This window comes from Microtus ochrogaster, chromosome 1, assembly GCF_000317375.1.
Source record: "Microtus ochrogaster isolate Prairie Vole_2 chromosome 1, MicOch1.0, whole genome shotgun sequence".
Lineage (NCBI taxonomy): Eukaryota > Metazoa > Chordata > Mammalia > Rodentia > Cricetidae > Microtus > Microtus ochrogaster.
The window spans coordinates 8,513,148-8,531,351 of NC_022009.1; positions in this window are offsets into that span (position 1 = coordinate 8,513,148).

The following is an 18,204-nucleotide window of genomic DNA, read 5'->3' on the forward strand; positions in this document are numbered from 1 at the left end:
ACTGCTATGATTCATGGGCAAATTAGAAATAAAACCCATTAAGGCTCCAAAGTTTTGGACATCAAGTAGTTTGTCCTTATGCTCTTCATTCAGAATGACCTAAATAATGTATCTACCTAGAAACTCTGAAGAGTCAATTCATCGCCTGCGTATATCTTCGAAATGGAAATACATGCTTTCAAACTTACTTTTTTGTTGTTGTTTTCATATAAAAAAAAATTCAGTCACTGACCTCTTCTCCAGTACCAGATGTTACACTGGTGCTCCGATTATCCTCTCTCCACTCACAGTTAACATGTGAGGTGACATCCCTTTTAGGGCATCTTCAGTTTGTGGGACTGTTTGGAAAGGTGTGGTTATCAGTTCTTCAAAAGTGCTGTACCCACTGGTGGTGAGTCATCAGGTCCCAGGATTGTCTTTGTTGGGACGCCACCTCAGCGTCCATGCTTGCTCTCCGCACCTCAGGCTTGGTGCCTTGCATGTGTTTGGGAACTCATCCACTTCTGAACTTAAACAGTTTGTCAGCAAATAATTTCTCACTGTCGTCTCTTCTGGATTTTCGTATCACTGAGGGTGTCGGTTGCAATGTGTCTTTTTTTTCTGATTTTTTTTTTGTTTGGATTGTTTTTTCTCTTTCTTGTTCTTAGCCTACTAAAAGACAGGGTTTCTCTGTGTAACATCCCTGTCTGTTCTGGAACTCGCTTTGTAGACCAGGCTGGCCTCAAACTCAGAGCTCTGCCTGCCTCTGCCTCCCGAGTGCTGAGTTTAAAGCAGAAAGACTCATGAGAACTTATTTTCTCATTCTGTGAGACAACTGTTACTCCAGCATCTCCAAATAAGTATTCACCTCCCACTAGACCCGACTCCCCTCCCCCCCCCTCCCTCTCTCTTTCTGAGACAGGGTCTCATTGTATGGTTCTGGCTGTTCTGGAGCTCCCTATGTAGACCAGGCTAGCTTTGAATTCACGAGATCCTCCTGCCTCTAACTTCCAAGTGCTCACTAAGGTTAAAAGAGTGTATGCCACCACCACCACCACCACCCAGCTTAGAGCCTACTTCTTAATATCGCCCCACTGGGGACCAAGTTTCCAATACATCCACCCTGGCAGGACAAACCACATCTAGATCTCAACAGCCATAGTCTCCTGGAGTGTGGAGGAAAGAGACAGAGATGAGCAGGTACAGGGAACTTGAGGGCAGTGCACTTCTGAACAAGGCTGAAGTGACAGGTTCACATCGTCAGGTATGTGTCACAGTGTTGGGTTGCTCAACACGGAGTGGTTCCCAGGGGTAAAAATAGCTTTAGTTCATAAAACAGGCTACTTCAGTATAGGTTCATTAATTGTAACAAATACAACTCACCAATGCCTGATATTAAGAACAGCGGTGGCGCACGCCTTTAATCCCAGCACTCGGGAGGCAGAGGCAGGAGGATCTCTGTGAGTTCGAGACCAGCCTGGTCTACAGAGCTAGTTCCAGGACAGGCTCCAAAGCCACAGAGAAACCCTGTCTCGAAAAACAAAAAAAAATAAATAAATAAAAAAGCGGAAACAGAAAGCAGAGCTGGGGCAAAGGGGTAAGTATGCAGCAACCAACTGTACTTTCTGCTCCAATCTCTCCATAGACCTGAAGCAGCTCTTTAAAATGTAATTATTAATTATGTAGTAGGTTTTTAAAATATGTGCAAACGCCAGCATAAGGAAATGGAGAAGCTAGTGTATGGAGAAGTCTTTGTTGAATTTCCTTTGGAGGTCCTGGAGGTCCTAGAGTGGATCAAGATGGCCGGGAAATATGGACGTGAGAGAGTGCCAACAGACACTCTGCCCACACCTGTGGAGAAAGGTAGTTCTGTACTCAGAACCTCTAGGGGAAGCTGCCTGTGTCTAGATTGCTTTAGAGAGGAAGCCAAAGACTTGCCTAAGACTTGGTTAAGAACAAGTCTGTGGGCTTGGATCTGTAGCCACTGAAGGGAGTGTGGTATAATGATAAAAGGTGAGGTGTCCTCAAGATTCTAAGTGAAAACTGGGGATGAAGGGGTGTCTGTAGAGAACTCACCTAGCATGCACAGAAAAAAACCAGACCCTCTGAACCCAGTGAACAACCCCACTAGTTGGGAGGACCAGAAGTTCAAGGTCACCTTCAGCTACTTAGTGAATTCAAGGCTAGACCATAGCTTTGGGAGTGAAACGAATGAATGAATGAATGAGAATGAATGAATGAAATGTAGTCTATGACATGGAAGGGATGAGATGGCAAGAAATTGTCATCACCCTGGAGGTGACTCCAGGTCACTTCAGAGGGATCACTTCATCTTCGAAGTCAGGGCACACTCCAAGAAAGCCTGCGATCTGTGACAGCAGCTGAAATAGTCTCCTCTCCATGTGAAATGTGTTCTTACCTGCAAATACTGTTTTCAGTAATTGCTTTGTAAGTTTACACACACACACACAGACACACACACACACACTTAGAGAAAAATTCAAAGTTCTGAATGCTTTATGTCTAATAGCTGATCAGACTTCAACTCTGAGGAGACGCCCCGTTCTCCATCCTCCTCAACCCCAAAAAAAGAAAGAAAAGAAAACGAAAACAAGAAAACCCATGTGTGAATAGGAGGATACACATTCGAATGGCTACCTATTGGCGGGGGTGGGGGAGGATAAAAAACTCTAAAAGCTTAAAGGGAGAAACAGCCTTGCACCAATGAATGACTAGAGCATGTCCCAAACAGAAGAGCCCCTTGGCTCCTCCCGTGGTTTTATTTATTGTTTATTCAGCTTTCATGGCACTGAAGATAAAGCTCAGGGTCCCGGGTAGGACGTACAAGTGTTTTACCACTCTGGTCTACCCCAGCGCTGTCTACAGTGCTTTAAAAATGTTCTTATCAACCCCCACTTGTAGAAGAGATGGACATTAGTCTCTCTTGTATGTGAGGGTGGAGCAGCAGCCGAAGAGGAAGCATCAGACAGCTTTCCCAGATGCAGGCTTTTGAAGGAAGCTTGAGACAGTGAAGGGGATGATGGGCTGAGAGTCAGCATCAAGTCCCCTTCAGACTCCTTCAACAGTGCTAGCAAGAGAAGAGGCCCAGGGCGGCAGCAGCAGCAGCAGCAGCAGCAGCAGCAGCAGCAGCAGCAGCAACAGCAGCAGGCCAAGAAGCAGAGTTGACGCCAAGACACACTGGAGGCCGTTGGCACAAGAAAGACCACGTCTGACTCCATACGCTCTGTTTAATATTTTTTTATTTTACTTTTACATTTTGGGGGGTCGGGGTTGCTTATATCATATAACATATGTGGAGGTTGGAGGGAAACTTGCAGGAGTTGCTTCTCTCCTCCCACCATGTGGACATTGGAAAGCTAACTCGGGTCATCAGCTTTGAAGACAAGAGCCCTTCTAGGCTGGGCATCTCATAACCCCATGATCTCTGATCTGTGGCAGCAGGAACACAGGTGCACAGGAAGACGGGGAGCAGTCTGGGCCATAATCCTGAAAGATAATAATCCCATATTCCCAAACTTTGACATGGTCAAAGGATTAAAACTTTCAAATACAGTTCTGGGGGAAAATGTCTTTTTAACATTTTTAAAAAGAGATGAACTTGAGAAACATAAAGGCATGACAGAAAATGCCATTGGTTACACAATAAGACAGCAAGAATAATTTTTCCACACATAACCACTCAGATAGATTAACAGCAGTCACACAGTTGCACAGATAAAACTTGCTGCTAAAGATCAAAATGTCTAAGACATCACCAGGGTGGGGAGTTGTGTACACCTGAGGCGCCGGCCTGTCTTTTTATGAGATTAGTGAATAACTATGATAGGTCCCCACCATGTATCCCTTCTTCAAAGAGTTGAGAACTTCATATTTTTAAAATGTTTTTATTTATGTGTTTTGCTTACACGTTGTCTGTGCACCTTGTGCATGCCAGGTTCCAGAGGAGGCCAGAAGAGGGCCTGGAGATGCCCTGGAACTGGAGTTTCGGATGGTTGTGAGCTGTGATGTGGGTGCTAGGAATCTAACACGGGTCCTCTGAAAAAGCAACCAGTGCTCTCAGCTGCTGAGCCATCCTTCCAGTCCCAAACTTCTGATATCTTACAAATTCAAGTGTACAAAAGATGTCTCTCCTTTTCTTAGGGGAATGTAAACAGTCTGTAGGCATGCACAGGATTTCAAAGTCAGTGTTGTGGTCTTACCCTTTCACGAAGTCAAATCTTCAAGAAATGCATAAAAAGAGAACATTCTAAAGGCCTTTAACAATTAATACCTCCAGTTCTGAAAACAGAGCAAACATAATACACAGACTAGCACAATAAAATACTGAGGACACTCAAAATTTTATAGTATATACATGTGTATGGTGTGTGTGTGTGTGTGTGTGTGTGTGTGTGTGTGTGTGTGCGCACGCGCATGCACACACAGACACGGTGTGTGGAATCAGCAGTCAGTTTTGTGGGTTCAGTTCTGAACTTATGTCTTCCGGCTTATGAAGTGGCAGTTTTTACCTGCTGAGTTGGTCCTGGCTACTGCTAACAATTTTAAGTAACGGTGAAAATGTTGGAAACAAAACAAAAACAAAGAAACAAATTAGAAAATTTGACATGAAAAAGTGTGCTACAGCTAGTGTTGGTGGCGCACGCCTTCAATTCCAGCACTCGAGAGGCAGAGGCAGGTGAATCTCTGTGAGTTTAAGGCCAGCCTGGTCTACAGAGCAAGTTCTAGGACAGCCAGGGCTACACAGAAGTACTCTGTCTCAAAAAAAAAATGTGTTTTGCATGGCTAGTATAGGAATGGTGGCACAGAAGCAGTCCATAGGTCCATAAGAACTAGCCAGCTTTCCCATCTTTAGCTGTATTCATAAGGTTTCCATCATGATAGATTCTTTGGCAGGCCATAGTTCTCCTCCTGGGAAGGAAGAGTTAGGCTCACAGTCTAAGGCTGCAGTATTTTGTGGTAGAAGAGTGGTGGTGGCAGGAACTTGAGGCAGCTGGTCACACTGCAGTCACAGCCAGCAAGCCAAGAGAGGACATGGTGCTCAGCTCACTTTCTTCATCTTATGTTGATTGAGACATATGGAATGATGTTGGCCATATTTAGGGTGGATCTTCCCATCTTTGTTAACCCAAACTAGAAACATCCCTCCCAGGTGTGCCCAGAGGCTTGTTCCTAGGTTAGTCTAGATCCTGTGAAATCAACATTAATGATCACACATGGACAATTCACTCATCTGAGTGTTTTCTGAGAAAGGTGTTAGTCCAAATAGGAGACAAACAGATAACCTATTGGTGACATCTCGAAATTCACTATAAGGAAACTTGGTCATACCTAATTTAAATCTGTCGATGGTGCAGAGTTCTAACTAAAGTTCATCTTGTAACTTCCATCAGATTTTCAAAGAAGCATTAAACACTGCTTCATTTTTCCTGACATTAATATGTAAATGAGCACATAAGATCTAGAATTTGGGGCCTGACAGAGGCATCAAGTGCACTGTGATATGTGTGTGTGCACACTCACACCCACACTCACAAAATTAAATAAATGTAAAAAACTAATCATACAATTTAGGGGTTGGAGAGTTGGCTCAGTGGTTAAGAACACTTGCTGCTCAGGCAGAGGATCCAGGTTTGGTTCCCAGCACCCACAGAGTGGCTTGTAACCACCTATAACTTCAGTTCCTGGAGACGGAACATCCTCTTCTGACCTCTATGGGCAACAGGCATGATGACATTTAAATTTGGTAGATTTAGGAACAAACCCAGAATCTTCCAAACGTTATCTAAGCCTTCTACCACCAAGTTACTCCTAAATCTCTTGGAGTTCTGTGAACAGAGAATGGCGCTGTGTGTGCAGGGTATAACCAGCATATAATCAAGTCACTGATACTCTTCTGTGCACAACTGAAAATGCGCCAGTTCCTTCCCAAGAATTCAGCTTTCTGCTCTTCTTCTTTTTTCTTTCTTTCTTTCTTTTTTTTTTTTGGTTTTTCAAGACCGGGTTTCTCTGTGGCTTTGGAGCCTGTCCTGGCACTAGCTCTGTAGACCAGGCTGGTCTTGAACTCACAGAGATCTGCCTGCCTCTGCCTCCCGAGTGCTGGGATTAAAGGCGTGCGCCACCATCGCCCGGCTCTTCTTCTTCTTTTTTCTTTTTCCAATGAGAATTACAATTTTCTGGATTTGGGCTTTGAGAATTTCAATATTCATGATTTTCATCTTTTGAGATATAGTGAGGTGTTCTATTTGTGCTGTGTATGTGTGTGTCCATGTGTGTGCAGGAGCTGTCAACAGAGGCCAACAGTAGGTGTCTTCACTAATTGCTCTCTACCTTATTTTTTAAGACAGGGTCTCATTTGGAGCTCACAGATTCAGCTATGCTGACTGGCTAGCAAGTTCTGAGCACCCTGCTGTCTCCACCTCAGTGCTGAGATTACAGACACAAGGCACTGTGCTCTGGTTTCTCCAAGATAGAACTCAGGTCTCTACCTTTCACTTTATTAACTGAGCCATCTTCCCAGCCTCAAATTTTGGGGGATTTTAGATTTTAAGGAATTTTCCTTTGGGGATTTCAACATTTTATAAGACTGCAAGATGAGGAGAATGAAAAAATTGTTAGTGAAGATTGATTGACAGCGTAGATCTTTGGTATAGAAATACAAAGTCTAGAGAAAACTATAGGAGTCAAGAAACAGTTTTAAACATGAAAACTGACAATATCTATTGTATGTCAGCGTTCTATCACTGTGAACACTGGTCACTGTGAATACCCTGATCACAGCAACTCTTGCCAAAGGAAAACATTTAAGTGGAGTCTCCTTACAGTTCAGAGGTTTAGTCCATTACCATCATAGTGGGAAGCATAGTGGTGCAGGCAGACATGGTGCTGGGGAAGGAGCTGAGGGTTCTACATCTTGGTCTACAGACAGCAGGAAGTGAAGGGGGTCACTGGGAATAGCTTGAACATAGAAGGCCCCAAAGCCCACCGCCACAATGACACACTTCTTCCTACTAGGCCATACCTACTCCAACAAGCTACATGTCCTAATAATGCCACTTCCTAAGAAGGCCTTTGGAGGCCATTTTATTTTAAACCACCACATACTGAATCTCCAAATTAAAAACTGGGATACACTTCATCAATTGACAAATCAGTTTTCAAACAGACATAAATGCTTTTCTCCAAGGGCTGTCATTAAATACAGTGCTCCAAATGGTCATGTGAACTGTGTTGGGTTAAATTCAGAACTATACAATCATGGTACTTTTTAAATTTTTTAATGTGTGTGAATGTTTGCCTGCATGTCTGCATGGACACCACATGCATGCCTGGTGCCTGCAGAGACCAGAAGAGGCCTGTGGATTCCCTGGGAGTTAAGATGGTGATCTCTAGTACAATGGATCAATCCTAAAGAGGGAGGCTTAGCTGAAGGACATAGCTTATGTGCCTCTCTCTCTCTCTTTCTCCCTCTCCCTACCTTCTTCCCCCCTCCCTATCTTTTCCTCTCTCTTCTTCCTTCCTGGTTGCCATGGTAAGCAGCTTCCTTTGCTGTATACTCCACTGTGATGACATTCTACCTCACCTTGGGCCCAAAGCAATGACCTTGGGATTGAAACCTCCAAAACCACAAGCCAGGAGAGGTCTTCCCTTCTTTATGTCATTCATATTTTTATCACAGCAACTGAAAACTAACACAGTTCCCTACAACATCATCCTCAAAACTGTCTTGTGTATTTCCAAATCATCCCAAACTAAATAATAGTCTGAATTAGGACTGGAGATAGCTCAGCAATTAGGAGCACTTCGGCTCTTGCCGAGGACCTGGGCTCAGTTCCCAGCCTGCACTCAGTGGCTTACAACCTTCTATAACTCCAGTTCCAGTGAATCTGATGCCCTCTTCTGGCCTATTCAGGCACTGCATGCATGTGGCACACATACAAACCTTCAGACAAAACACTCATACACCTAAAATAAAATAATAAAGGCTCATTCAGTATGAACCGGTTGTTCGCTAAGCCCACTGGTGAGATTAGCAATGCTGTGATCCAAACTACCAATATGAACACCACCTGGGAATCAAGGCCTCAATATATTCACCTTTGAGCATGTTCTCTATCTAACCCCTAACAACCACTGTGACTACCCAGATCCGTTCAAGTCGCTCAGGAGGAACAGATGGCTAGAGATCACTGAGCAGTGTTATCTAAGCCAGCAGCTGGCTGTGGTGGCATAAGAGACGCGTGGTAGTCTGACTCCAGACTGTCCCCAGCCACTGAGCCGTGTCTAATAATACAGGCCGGTGCAGATGCAGTACAAATTAGGCAGGAAATTAAAATTTTCCTAACAGGCACATTAAAAATATTGTAAGAAATGGGTAACTGGCAAATATATTTCACTTAACCAAAAATAGAACAAAATACTACTTGAATGATTATTCGAGAAAAGTGGTTGTTAGAGTTGGTGTTGGGCGTCTGACACAGAACCTTACACACACGAGAGATCACCAGCATCTGAGCCCTCAGTATCTCAGCATCAATATAAACAGTAGTAGGGGCTGTTTACTGCTTAAATTCCTTCTGTAGTAAAAGGTCTATAAAAAACTGTTTTGAACTTTTAGCACACCTCAGCAAGCTTATTATATGGCGATCCTGACTTGCTACAGCAGCTTCTGCAGCGGACAGCAAATGTGCTGTAGATACACAGGGCAGCTGAGGTCCGTTACCAACAAGGCTAAGATCTGCCCACAAAGCTCCTACTCATGCACACATAGTTGGATTTCTCCCGGCTTTCAAAAGCATGCGCTGTCATCATGACCCATCCCCAGTGCTGCCTCGAGCTGTAGTTTCAAGTGACTCTAGTTGGTGTATTGAGGAACATGTTTATAGACTTGCTATTATTTTTATAAATAATTTATTTTTATTTTATATGCATTGGTGTGTATGTCTGTGTGAGGATGCCGGGTCCCCTGAAACTGGAATTACAGACAGTTGTGAGCTGCCATGCGGGCGCTGGGAATTGAACCAGGGTCCTCCGGAAGAGTAGCAGTCAGTGCTCTTAACGGCTGAGTCATCTTTCCAGGCCGGCTTACTATTATTTTTTTCTTGTATATACATCATGTGTGATCGTGATTGCATTACCATTCAGTTGATGTAAACCCAGAAAGCATCAACATGCAGACTAGGAGGATCCCCTGCCACCTAAGCAGTGAGAGAAGACTAAAGGAAGACAGAGGACAAGGCACCAGTGTGAAGTCAGCCTAGGTGGTCCAGGCCAGTGATAATGGCTATCCATGCAGCTCTGAAGAGAGCCTTTCCTGACCTCATCTTAGCACAGAGAGGTGTTTCTGGAGGGAGTCCTCCTCTAACAGCCTAGCACCAATGTCAGAGAGAAGTGGTTACTTTAAAATTACGCTCAGTCATCCATCCATTCCTCTGGGGAGAGGGGCAGGAGCTTGAAGGTATAGGAGTCCCTTGCCTTCCACCCTGTGGGTCCTAGGAATCAAGCTCAGACTATCAGGGTTCGTGGCAAGTGCTTTCGTCCACTAAGCCGTCTCGCTGGCCCAACAAGTGTCTGTGTTTAAACAGAATCAAGAGAGTGTCACCGTGTTATCAGTGGCCACATCCTTTCAAGATAAAAGCAAAAATTATCTTAGATGATGTTGTTTTTACCAGACACACAGCCATCGTCTCTAGATTTCAAGGGGTAAAGGTGACAGACGTCTGAGTTTGCTCTGTAAACGTCCCTACTCGCCTGTTTTAGTTTTTGCCTAATGGTCTGAGCTGAAGCAATCTTTTCAAATGGTCGTGGGACACCGAGTGTTTTTGAAAGCATCGTAGCCATTCAGATCTCATGCCATTATTAGCACATGGTGGCTCTTCTTGTAGAATTAATGTACAGGGCTTCTGTTAAGTGTCTTCAGAATCCTCACAAGTAGGGCAATCTATTGTCCCTCCCCCCCCCCAAGTACATGTTCACTTGAAAATATTCTGAAACATTAGCGATCAGGGAAGAAACACATATCAGCTGGGGCCTGGGCGGGGAGCCCCACGGGCAGTGGAATAAAAGAGAGACTGTTGGGAAACATTGGTAGGGATTTGAACATCTTGTTTGTAGGACTCCAGAACCCGAAGATGGTGGTCGTCTTAGGGATTTTATGAAGGGGCTGGTGAGGTGGTTCAGCAAGTGATGGGCTTGCTGTGCAAACCTGATCATCTGAGCTGATTGTTCCAATCAGGCAAGGCTGGAACAAAGTCCTGAGATTGGGAGCTTCTAGCAAGCTCCAGGGACTATTCTGGATGGCACTGCTGGCTAGACATATGGATTTCCAGTAATGACTAGATATGTGGATTTTCAGCACAAGTTTGTATAACCGCCCAGAGCTCCTGCAATTTTTTTTTTCCTAGCAGGTTTGGAATCAAAATAAATTTGGGATCAAAGGGAGAAACTGAATTAGTTATTTACCCATGGTGTAATACAACCAGAAACACAAAAGACTTATTTTCAGATTTCAGGATTTTCTATTATAAAATTTGCAGAGTGAGGAAATTGCCTACCAATGAGGAGGACTCTAATCTTCAAAGGGTAACTGTTTCTTGCCTAGCTCCAGCTTTCCAGCTTCTGTCTTAGCTTTAAGCTGTTCTCCTTATCCATCCTTTCCCTCATCAGTCAGGGCCAAGTGCAGAATTGATTTTCCTTCGAAGTCTTTGGGGCTGCTTCACTTTGGGGAGGACATTGCAGGACCTAACCCTACAGAATGAGAGGTCAGTCATGGTCTTTGCAGCCAAACTTTACTTGAGGTACAAAGTAGTCACGGAACATTTATTTTCTTGGGGTAGCTGCTAAATCCACCTCTCCTTTAGACCAGTCTTACTCTGCTGAAAGCCTCAGTCATAGATTTTGAGAAGCCCAGAGCCTCCCTGGTGGCTGAGATGTGTCAGTGCGAGGAATCACACTTGGAAGGCTGTCAAGAGTGCTGCAGTAGCAGGAGATGCAAACTCAAGCTGCATTCCTGCGGTGACTCACAGAATAAAGCATTCCCTAAGGCAATTTGGTGCCTAGGGCAGGATGCCCTTTCTGAGCTCTTCCATCATTTTTGAAGTGTGAGGGAAAGTCAATTTAATGTTTTATATTAAGGAGGATTGAAATAATTCAAAATTACTTTTTCTCCCTTTGGCAGTTTGATTTAACAAACACATAAGCGCATGTTTTTTCGATGGGGACTCTATCACTTTCACCCGGAAGTACATACATGCTGGGGTCTTCCTATTTCTTTTGTGGGCTTTGCTCTAAAGCCTTGTATTCTCTTTGGGTGTGACCTCCTCTATTATTCTGTGTTTTTCTCTGACTTTGGTCTTGGAAGGATGTAGAAACTATTGTGAGCTAATGTACCTCACCTGGTGCCTGCCTTAGGCGGTCAGAATCACGGTTTGTTCTCCTTCAGCTCTGCAGGTCGATGCAGGAGCTGGCCTCAGTAAGTAGGAAGGAGCAAAGACCAGTGCTGGGCACTGCAAGTGCTCACGTGTAGCAGGAAGTACAGGCCTTGGGGTTAAAGGGGAACAGGGGTGAAGGTAGCAGAGTCTGGAGCACGAAGGAAGAGGTAGAGGGCTTATAGTTGAGTAACCAAGCAGACTGGGTACAAAGGACAAGTTTGGACCAATGACAGCAGGCTGCCTGCTCACCCTTGAAAAAATATGCTAGACACCCTTGCATTTTACATATACTTGCTTCTGAAACTGTAATAGACTAACCTGTACAAAAGAAAAGGGTGGCTTCTAAGAAGAGGCTCCCACTTACTTCAGGAAAGAGAACCCAAACCATCCCTTGGACAAGGATTTAACTAAGAACAAATGAAACTACATTTGTGTGAAAACAAACAAACATGAAAACAAAGAGAGCTCAGTGTAGCGGATAGGACTTGAGACCTCTGTAAGGGCTGTGTAGCTAACAATGAAGACAGTTGAGGTCATCAACTATCGGAAACAGGGGACCATGTGGGCCAGTTTGTATTTAGACAGCACGGCGCTGAAGTGAACACCTAGTATGCCTTAGCTGTGTCTGATACTGCACATCCAGGAGTCTCCGAGCCAGCACAAAATGGCTGTCACCAGATGTTTGAGAGACCCCAAAAGTGAAAGTGATGTCATCTGTTATGTAACTATTTGGGGTAGAGTGCTGCTTTTGAGTGATTCTGTATAAATATGGCCTTGAGGTCAGAGGCCTTCAGCCTGCCTGGGAGTATCTCGCTGTAGGTCTCTGGACCCACCTCCATGTAGCCTGTGTTCTAGTCTGCCCGTGTGTGTGTGTGTGTGTGTGGCCTGGGTACACCAGCGTGTGCTTGGGGGTTTGCCCTCAGCTACTTATGTAGCAGTCTCGGTCTGGAATGAATAAAGAATGTCTTATCAGCCTAAAACTCCTCAAATTCTCTTCAATCTCCCGTAACCCTCCTCTCCTGGCACAGGGCTGGGACCTCACAACAGCTAATGTCAGAAGTGAACTGGGAGGGTGGTGCAAGAATAGCACACCTCCCCTGACACACCTCTCCAAGCTGCAACTTCACTTCTGAAGAGGCATTGATTCATAAGGTTAGATAATTACCAATGGAAAATTTCTGTAATTCCAGGATGTCTCTTTTTCAGTTGGCCCCCTAAGCTTGAAACTATTGCTTCTTGCTTGCCCTTTTATCATTTATTTGTTTGTTTAGATTAAGTAAATAAGAGGTCTTATTTCCTGAACTAAAAAAAAAAATTCTGACACCTTTTAATTTTCACTTGTTTCCCTGACAACCAATTTTATTTTGTCTTGGATAAAATACATTTTAAAAAAAGTTTTGAATTTTAGCTCATTGAGAATAACATTTCTTGAAATGAAACATAATGGTTCTGGTGACCCCTTAGTTATTATGCTTATTTAGTTCATTTATTCTACAAAGATCTATTGACTTTTTGCTGTGGGAAAGCGTCTACACTCAATTCTCAGAGGATTACGAAGATTGTGAATCTTGCTTGTTTTTTTGTTTTTTTTTTAATTTATTTATTTATTGAGGATTTCTGCCTCCTCCCCGCCACCGCCTCCCATTTCTCTCTCCCTCCCCCGATCAAGTTCCTCTCCCTCTTCAGCTTGAAGAGCCATCAGGGTTCCCTGACCTGTGGGAAGTCCAAGGACGGCCCACCTCCATCCAGGTTTAGTAAGTTGAGCATCCAAACTGCCCCTGCCCCCCCAAAGCCAGCACGTGCAGTAGGATCTTGCTTGTTTTTGAGTGACAAGATTTCCGAGTGGTTTAAACAATTAAACAAATGGAGATTATGTTAGCTCCTGTGGTAAGCACAGGAGGCAGAGCTAGCGCTGGTTTCAGCATCAGCAGCTACAGTGGCTTTATTAGCTTCATCTTGCTTCTTTTCCTTCTGTATCCCAGGCAGGCTTTGAACTTAGATGCTCCTGAGGCAGCCTTCCCAGGGTTTACAAGCTTGTCTCTTCCTGTGAAGCCTCTTCCTGTGACCCATAATAGGACCACAGCATCAACACAAGTTTATGTTTCCATCCAAGAATACAGGAAGCAGCTCCTCTGGGTGTCAATTCAGACATTCTTGGAAAGAGCTGTTCCAAGAGTTGTTTGGTGCTTCCAGTCCATACGGTCCGGGAGGTTGGGATTCTGTACTCAGCAGCCCTTCTAGAAATACACTGGAATGATGAGGGGCAGTTCCGGAGGATGCTGCTACCAGAAGAGGGTAGGAAGGGATATGGCACAAGCACCAACATGGAAGTAGACAGAGCCCTGCTTGTGCCTTGAACAAAAGCGTGAGGACAGCTGCTGGTGGGGCCATGGAGTTCCAGCAGCAGGGGGAGACTAGGGCAGCCATGGAATAAGGGTTAAGGACTTCCTCGTTCTCAAACGCTGTGCCTGAACTTCGGGATTTGAGAGTCATGACTCCATGAAGTTGCATCTCAGGGACCTCGCTCTCCTCAGCCTGATTCTGGTCCTGTGTTGAGGGAAGGGATGCTCATGAGAACCGTAAGCAGAGACTAGTCTTCAGGAGTCTAAGATTTTGACATTCTGATCCGGCTGCCTCCATCTGCCAGGTGCTAGGATTACAGGTGTGTGCTACCACGTCCTTAAATTTTTTTTTTAAATTTATGATATCTGAGTCAAAATCAAATCAGTCCTTCATCTATTTACTTTATTGCAAAGGTTTGAAAAATGACTGGCTCCCTTCCAACAAAAATAATTTCCTACTAGCCTTCTAGTGATGTCTGAATTGCTATTATTAGTGATTGGGGGTATTGAATTAAAGGATTATCTTCAGGCAGTTAGGAAGGACTATGCCAGCGCCCCATCTGTAGGTAATTCATTAAGCTTTTAGCAGTTATTTGTATGCTGGCGTAAACTGGCTTTTCTGCTTTGTTTTCCTATGGCAACTGAGAATCCCTGTTGAAGGGAAGAGGAAGAACACAGGACCTTTAACAGTCTGAGGTCGAATCTGCAAGGAGGCAAGATGGAGGATACTTCCACCAGCTCTAGCTTTCCATGAACAATGTGAACTCTTTCCTCCTTCCACCAATGAGTCTTTTTGCTGTAGTGGTTTCTGTGATAGTCTCACTAAGTAGCGCAGGGTGGCTTTGAACTCCTAATACTCCCTTGTAATATGAGGCTGTTTGTTTGTCTCCCAGCTGCCTAGACTCTTGAAATAATCACACACAAACAATATTATTTGCAATACTGTTTGGCCAATAGCTTAAGCGTATTGTTGGCTTATTGTTATATCTCAATTTAACCCATTTCTATTAATCTGTGTATTGCCATGAGGCTGTGGCTGGGTAAAGTTCCAGTGTCTGTCCTCAGTGGGGCTATATGGCTTCTCCCTGACTCTGCCTCCTTTCTTCCAGCATTCAGTTTAGTTTTTCCCACTTAGCGCTACTCTACCCTATCAGGCCAAGCCAGTTAATTTATTAGCCAATGATATTCACAGCATACAGAGGGGAATCCCACATCACTCCCTGTCTCCATCCCTCCCCCAATGGGCCACCCTGGCCTTCCAATCATTTTTAAAATCAGGTTTTCAGCAGAATCCTGTTAAAACTTTCTTGGAAAATATGTTGTCTCAGGTAATAGAAAAAGATAAAGGATTTGGAGTCAGAGATTCTGTTTTCCATCTCTCCCTGTTTACTCAGAGGCAGAATAACCTTGAAGTAAATGCTTAGATTTTTAAGAGCCCTCACTTGCATCGGCCTCTTCCAAGGCCCTGCAAGCAATTCCTGGTAATGTGTTCACACGATCATGCAGTTTTTGAAAATTTGTAAAAATGGTATGATTTATTACAGTAGACTATTGCCTCTTTCCCCTCTCCCCCTTGCTCCTCGTTTGCTCGACGATGCTGGGATAATCATGGTCCCTGAAGGAAGGAGGAGACAATTTGATTTAGTGGCGTACATTTTTGTGGTTTGCTGTCATGTCATGAAGGGAACATGTGAGGTCCTTGACCACAAACTTACTAATGGCTGTTGTCCTTGCAAAGATCAATTCAGATGAGTCATAGTTCAAGGAAACATGAAGCATCATGAAATCCTACCACTCAAAGATATGAAAGAAATGTCATTGAGGCTTTCAAAAATGTTATACCAATCTAAAAAAATAAAATATATGAACTTAGCAATAATAAGCTAAGATGGCAAAATATTTCTAAACTTCCAATAAAAAACATTTAAATCAACTCACTGTAAAAACCAGTACAAAAATTACCTTTCAGTTTGAAGTTTACTGTAAAGTTGTTGCCAAATGAAGAAGTCATCAGGGCACAGAAAGAAAGACTGGGTCAGAATTATCCTAGAGGTGTGGAGGGCAGTTAGTAAAATGATTTTGTTATTTGACTGATTTTGTAGTTTATTTGCTAGGCCAAAAACCTTGTCATTTTTATTTTTTTTATTTGTTTGTAACTCATGTTCTTTTTCTTATGCAAATGTAACATACACTATGTAGCCTATTGTATCCATCATATTTTTGAGGGCTTATGCTGCACATTGCAACATACATCACTGCTCGCTCCTTCCTTCCTTCCTTCCTTCCTTCCTTCCTTCCTTCCTTCCTTCCTTTCTTTCTTTCTTTCTTTCTTTCTTTCTTTCTTTCTTTCTTTCTTTCTTTCTTTCTTTCTTTCGTTTTTGAGACATGGTTTCTCCTCATCCCCTTGGCTGTCCTGAAACTCACTTTGTAGACCAAGCTGTCCTGGAACTCAGAGAGCCACCTCCCCCTGCCTCCCCAGTGCTGAGATTAAAGGCATACATCACTACCACTTGGCTTTAACTTTTATTTTTATGAATGTGTATGTGTGCTTGACTGAAGGAGCCCTGGAGGCTAGAAGAGGGTGTTGAATCCAGCAGATACAGGTGTTGAGAGGAGCCCTGTGTGGGTGATGGACACTCAGCTCTGACCCTCTTTAAGTGCAGCAAGTGCTCTTAAGCATTGAGCCAACTCCCTGGCTTCTGTTTCATTCCTTTTATGGATGTATACTATTCCAGTGTATGACTTTATTACATTTTATTTAGCTAGTTCATCAGCTGATAAGCATTTGGGCTATTTTTAGTTTCTACTTATTCTGAAGAGTATGTTCTTTATGTACATTTCCTTTTAAATTGTGATTTCTTTTCTTTTATCCAACTTTGTATTCATAATTTAGAATGTTTTCTCTCTCTCTCTGTGTGTGTGTGTGTGTGTGTGTGTGTGTGTGTGTGTTGCTGGGAATTGAACTTGGGCCCTTGGACATGTTAGTCAAGCACTCTATCACTGAGCTACACCCTGAACACTGTATATTTACCTACAAAGTTTGGTCATGTGACGTTGACCAGGACCTCTTTGAAGAGCTCCATGTAAATGTAAATGGATCCAGGCATGAACACAGACCCATCCATGGCCATCAGTGACAGAACAAGGTACCGGGTTCTTCTTCCTGGGGTGGTAAGTGGGAGCTGCTTTGGATGCTAAGGGTGGTGTCAGTTTGCCTGGGGTGTGGCTCAAAGGCAGAGCAGGTGCTGAACTTTACATGAGTCTCTGTGCTCAGTCTCCAGGATACTTACAGTGCATACAAACTTCAGCCACATTTCAATTATGGAGATGATGACTATTAAAAACAACCTTTAAAGACAGCCGTGGTGGTAATATGTCTGTAATACAAACACAGGACACTACAATTCCTAAGTCAGTCTTGTGTAGCAAGGCTTTGTCAAGACAAAAGTACCCCCATTTAAAAAGCTTTATTATATATGTGTGTATGTATTTATTTATTTTGTTGGGGGGTGCTGCTCACCAGGCTGTGTATGGGGGCTCAGAGGACAACTAGCAGGGGTTGGTTCTGTCCTTCCACCCTGCAGCCTCTGCATCTTGGAACCTGGCTGTGGAACCCGGGTCTTCAGGTTTGGCAAGAGAGCTTTAAATGATAGAGCCAACTTGTTGGTCCCCAACTCCATTTTAAAAATGGCAACGTAGGACCTTCAGAATGGATCAGCGTTTAAAGGCATTTCTCATGCAAACCCGGTGACCTGAATTTGATTCCCCAAACACACATAACGGTAAAAAAAAAAAATTAACTTCACAAAGCTGTCTGCTGACATGTGTACCGTGGTATATGTACTCCACACAGACACATGCATACATGCATCATATGTCATCATACACATAATAAAAATAAACAAAAACTTAAAAGGGAAATTACATAGCATTTCATTTCTTTAGCACTTAACCAGGAAAAGTGAGGCAGAGACTAGATCTCTTAGTTGGTTATGTGGGGGACCATGAGGGGTGCTTCACAGATATTACTCACAGTATCCCTGAATATCGCTAGCCCTGCTTTAAGGAAATAAAAACAAAATCTCTGAGAGTTGAATAACTTGTCCGGCTTCATGATTGGGAATTTCTAACCAGGTTTCTACAATCTGCCTTATCAGGTCCCAAGCCACAGTTACAGATTGCTAAAGTATAGTTTTCTTCCTTTTGTTGGTGTATTTTCATTTACATCTCTCAGATAGTCACAGTCACCTGCAAAAATAATTTTGAAAAGAAATGCTCTAGCATGCATGCATAGGTATTAATTAAAAATATAAATTATCACAGATCTGTAGAAAACCAGTATACCCAGTGCAATAAAATATGCTTTAAATGTGTTTAATTTAGATAATTAGGTATCCTAAATATCTAAAAACGTCTGACATGCAGAAAAGAAACTA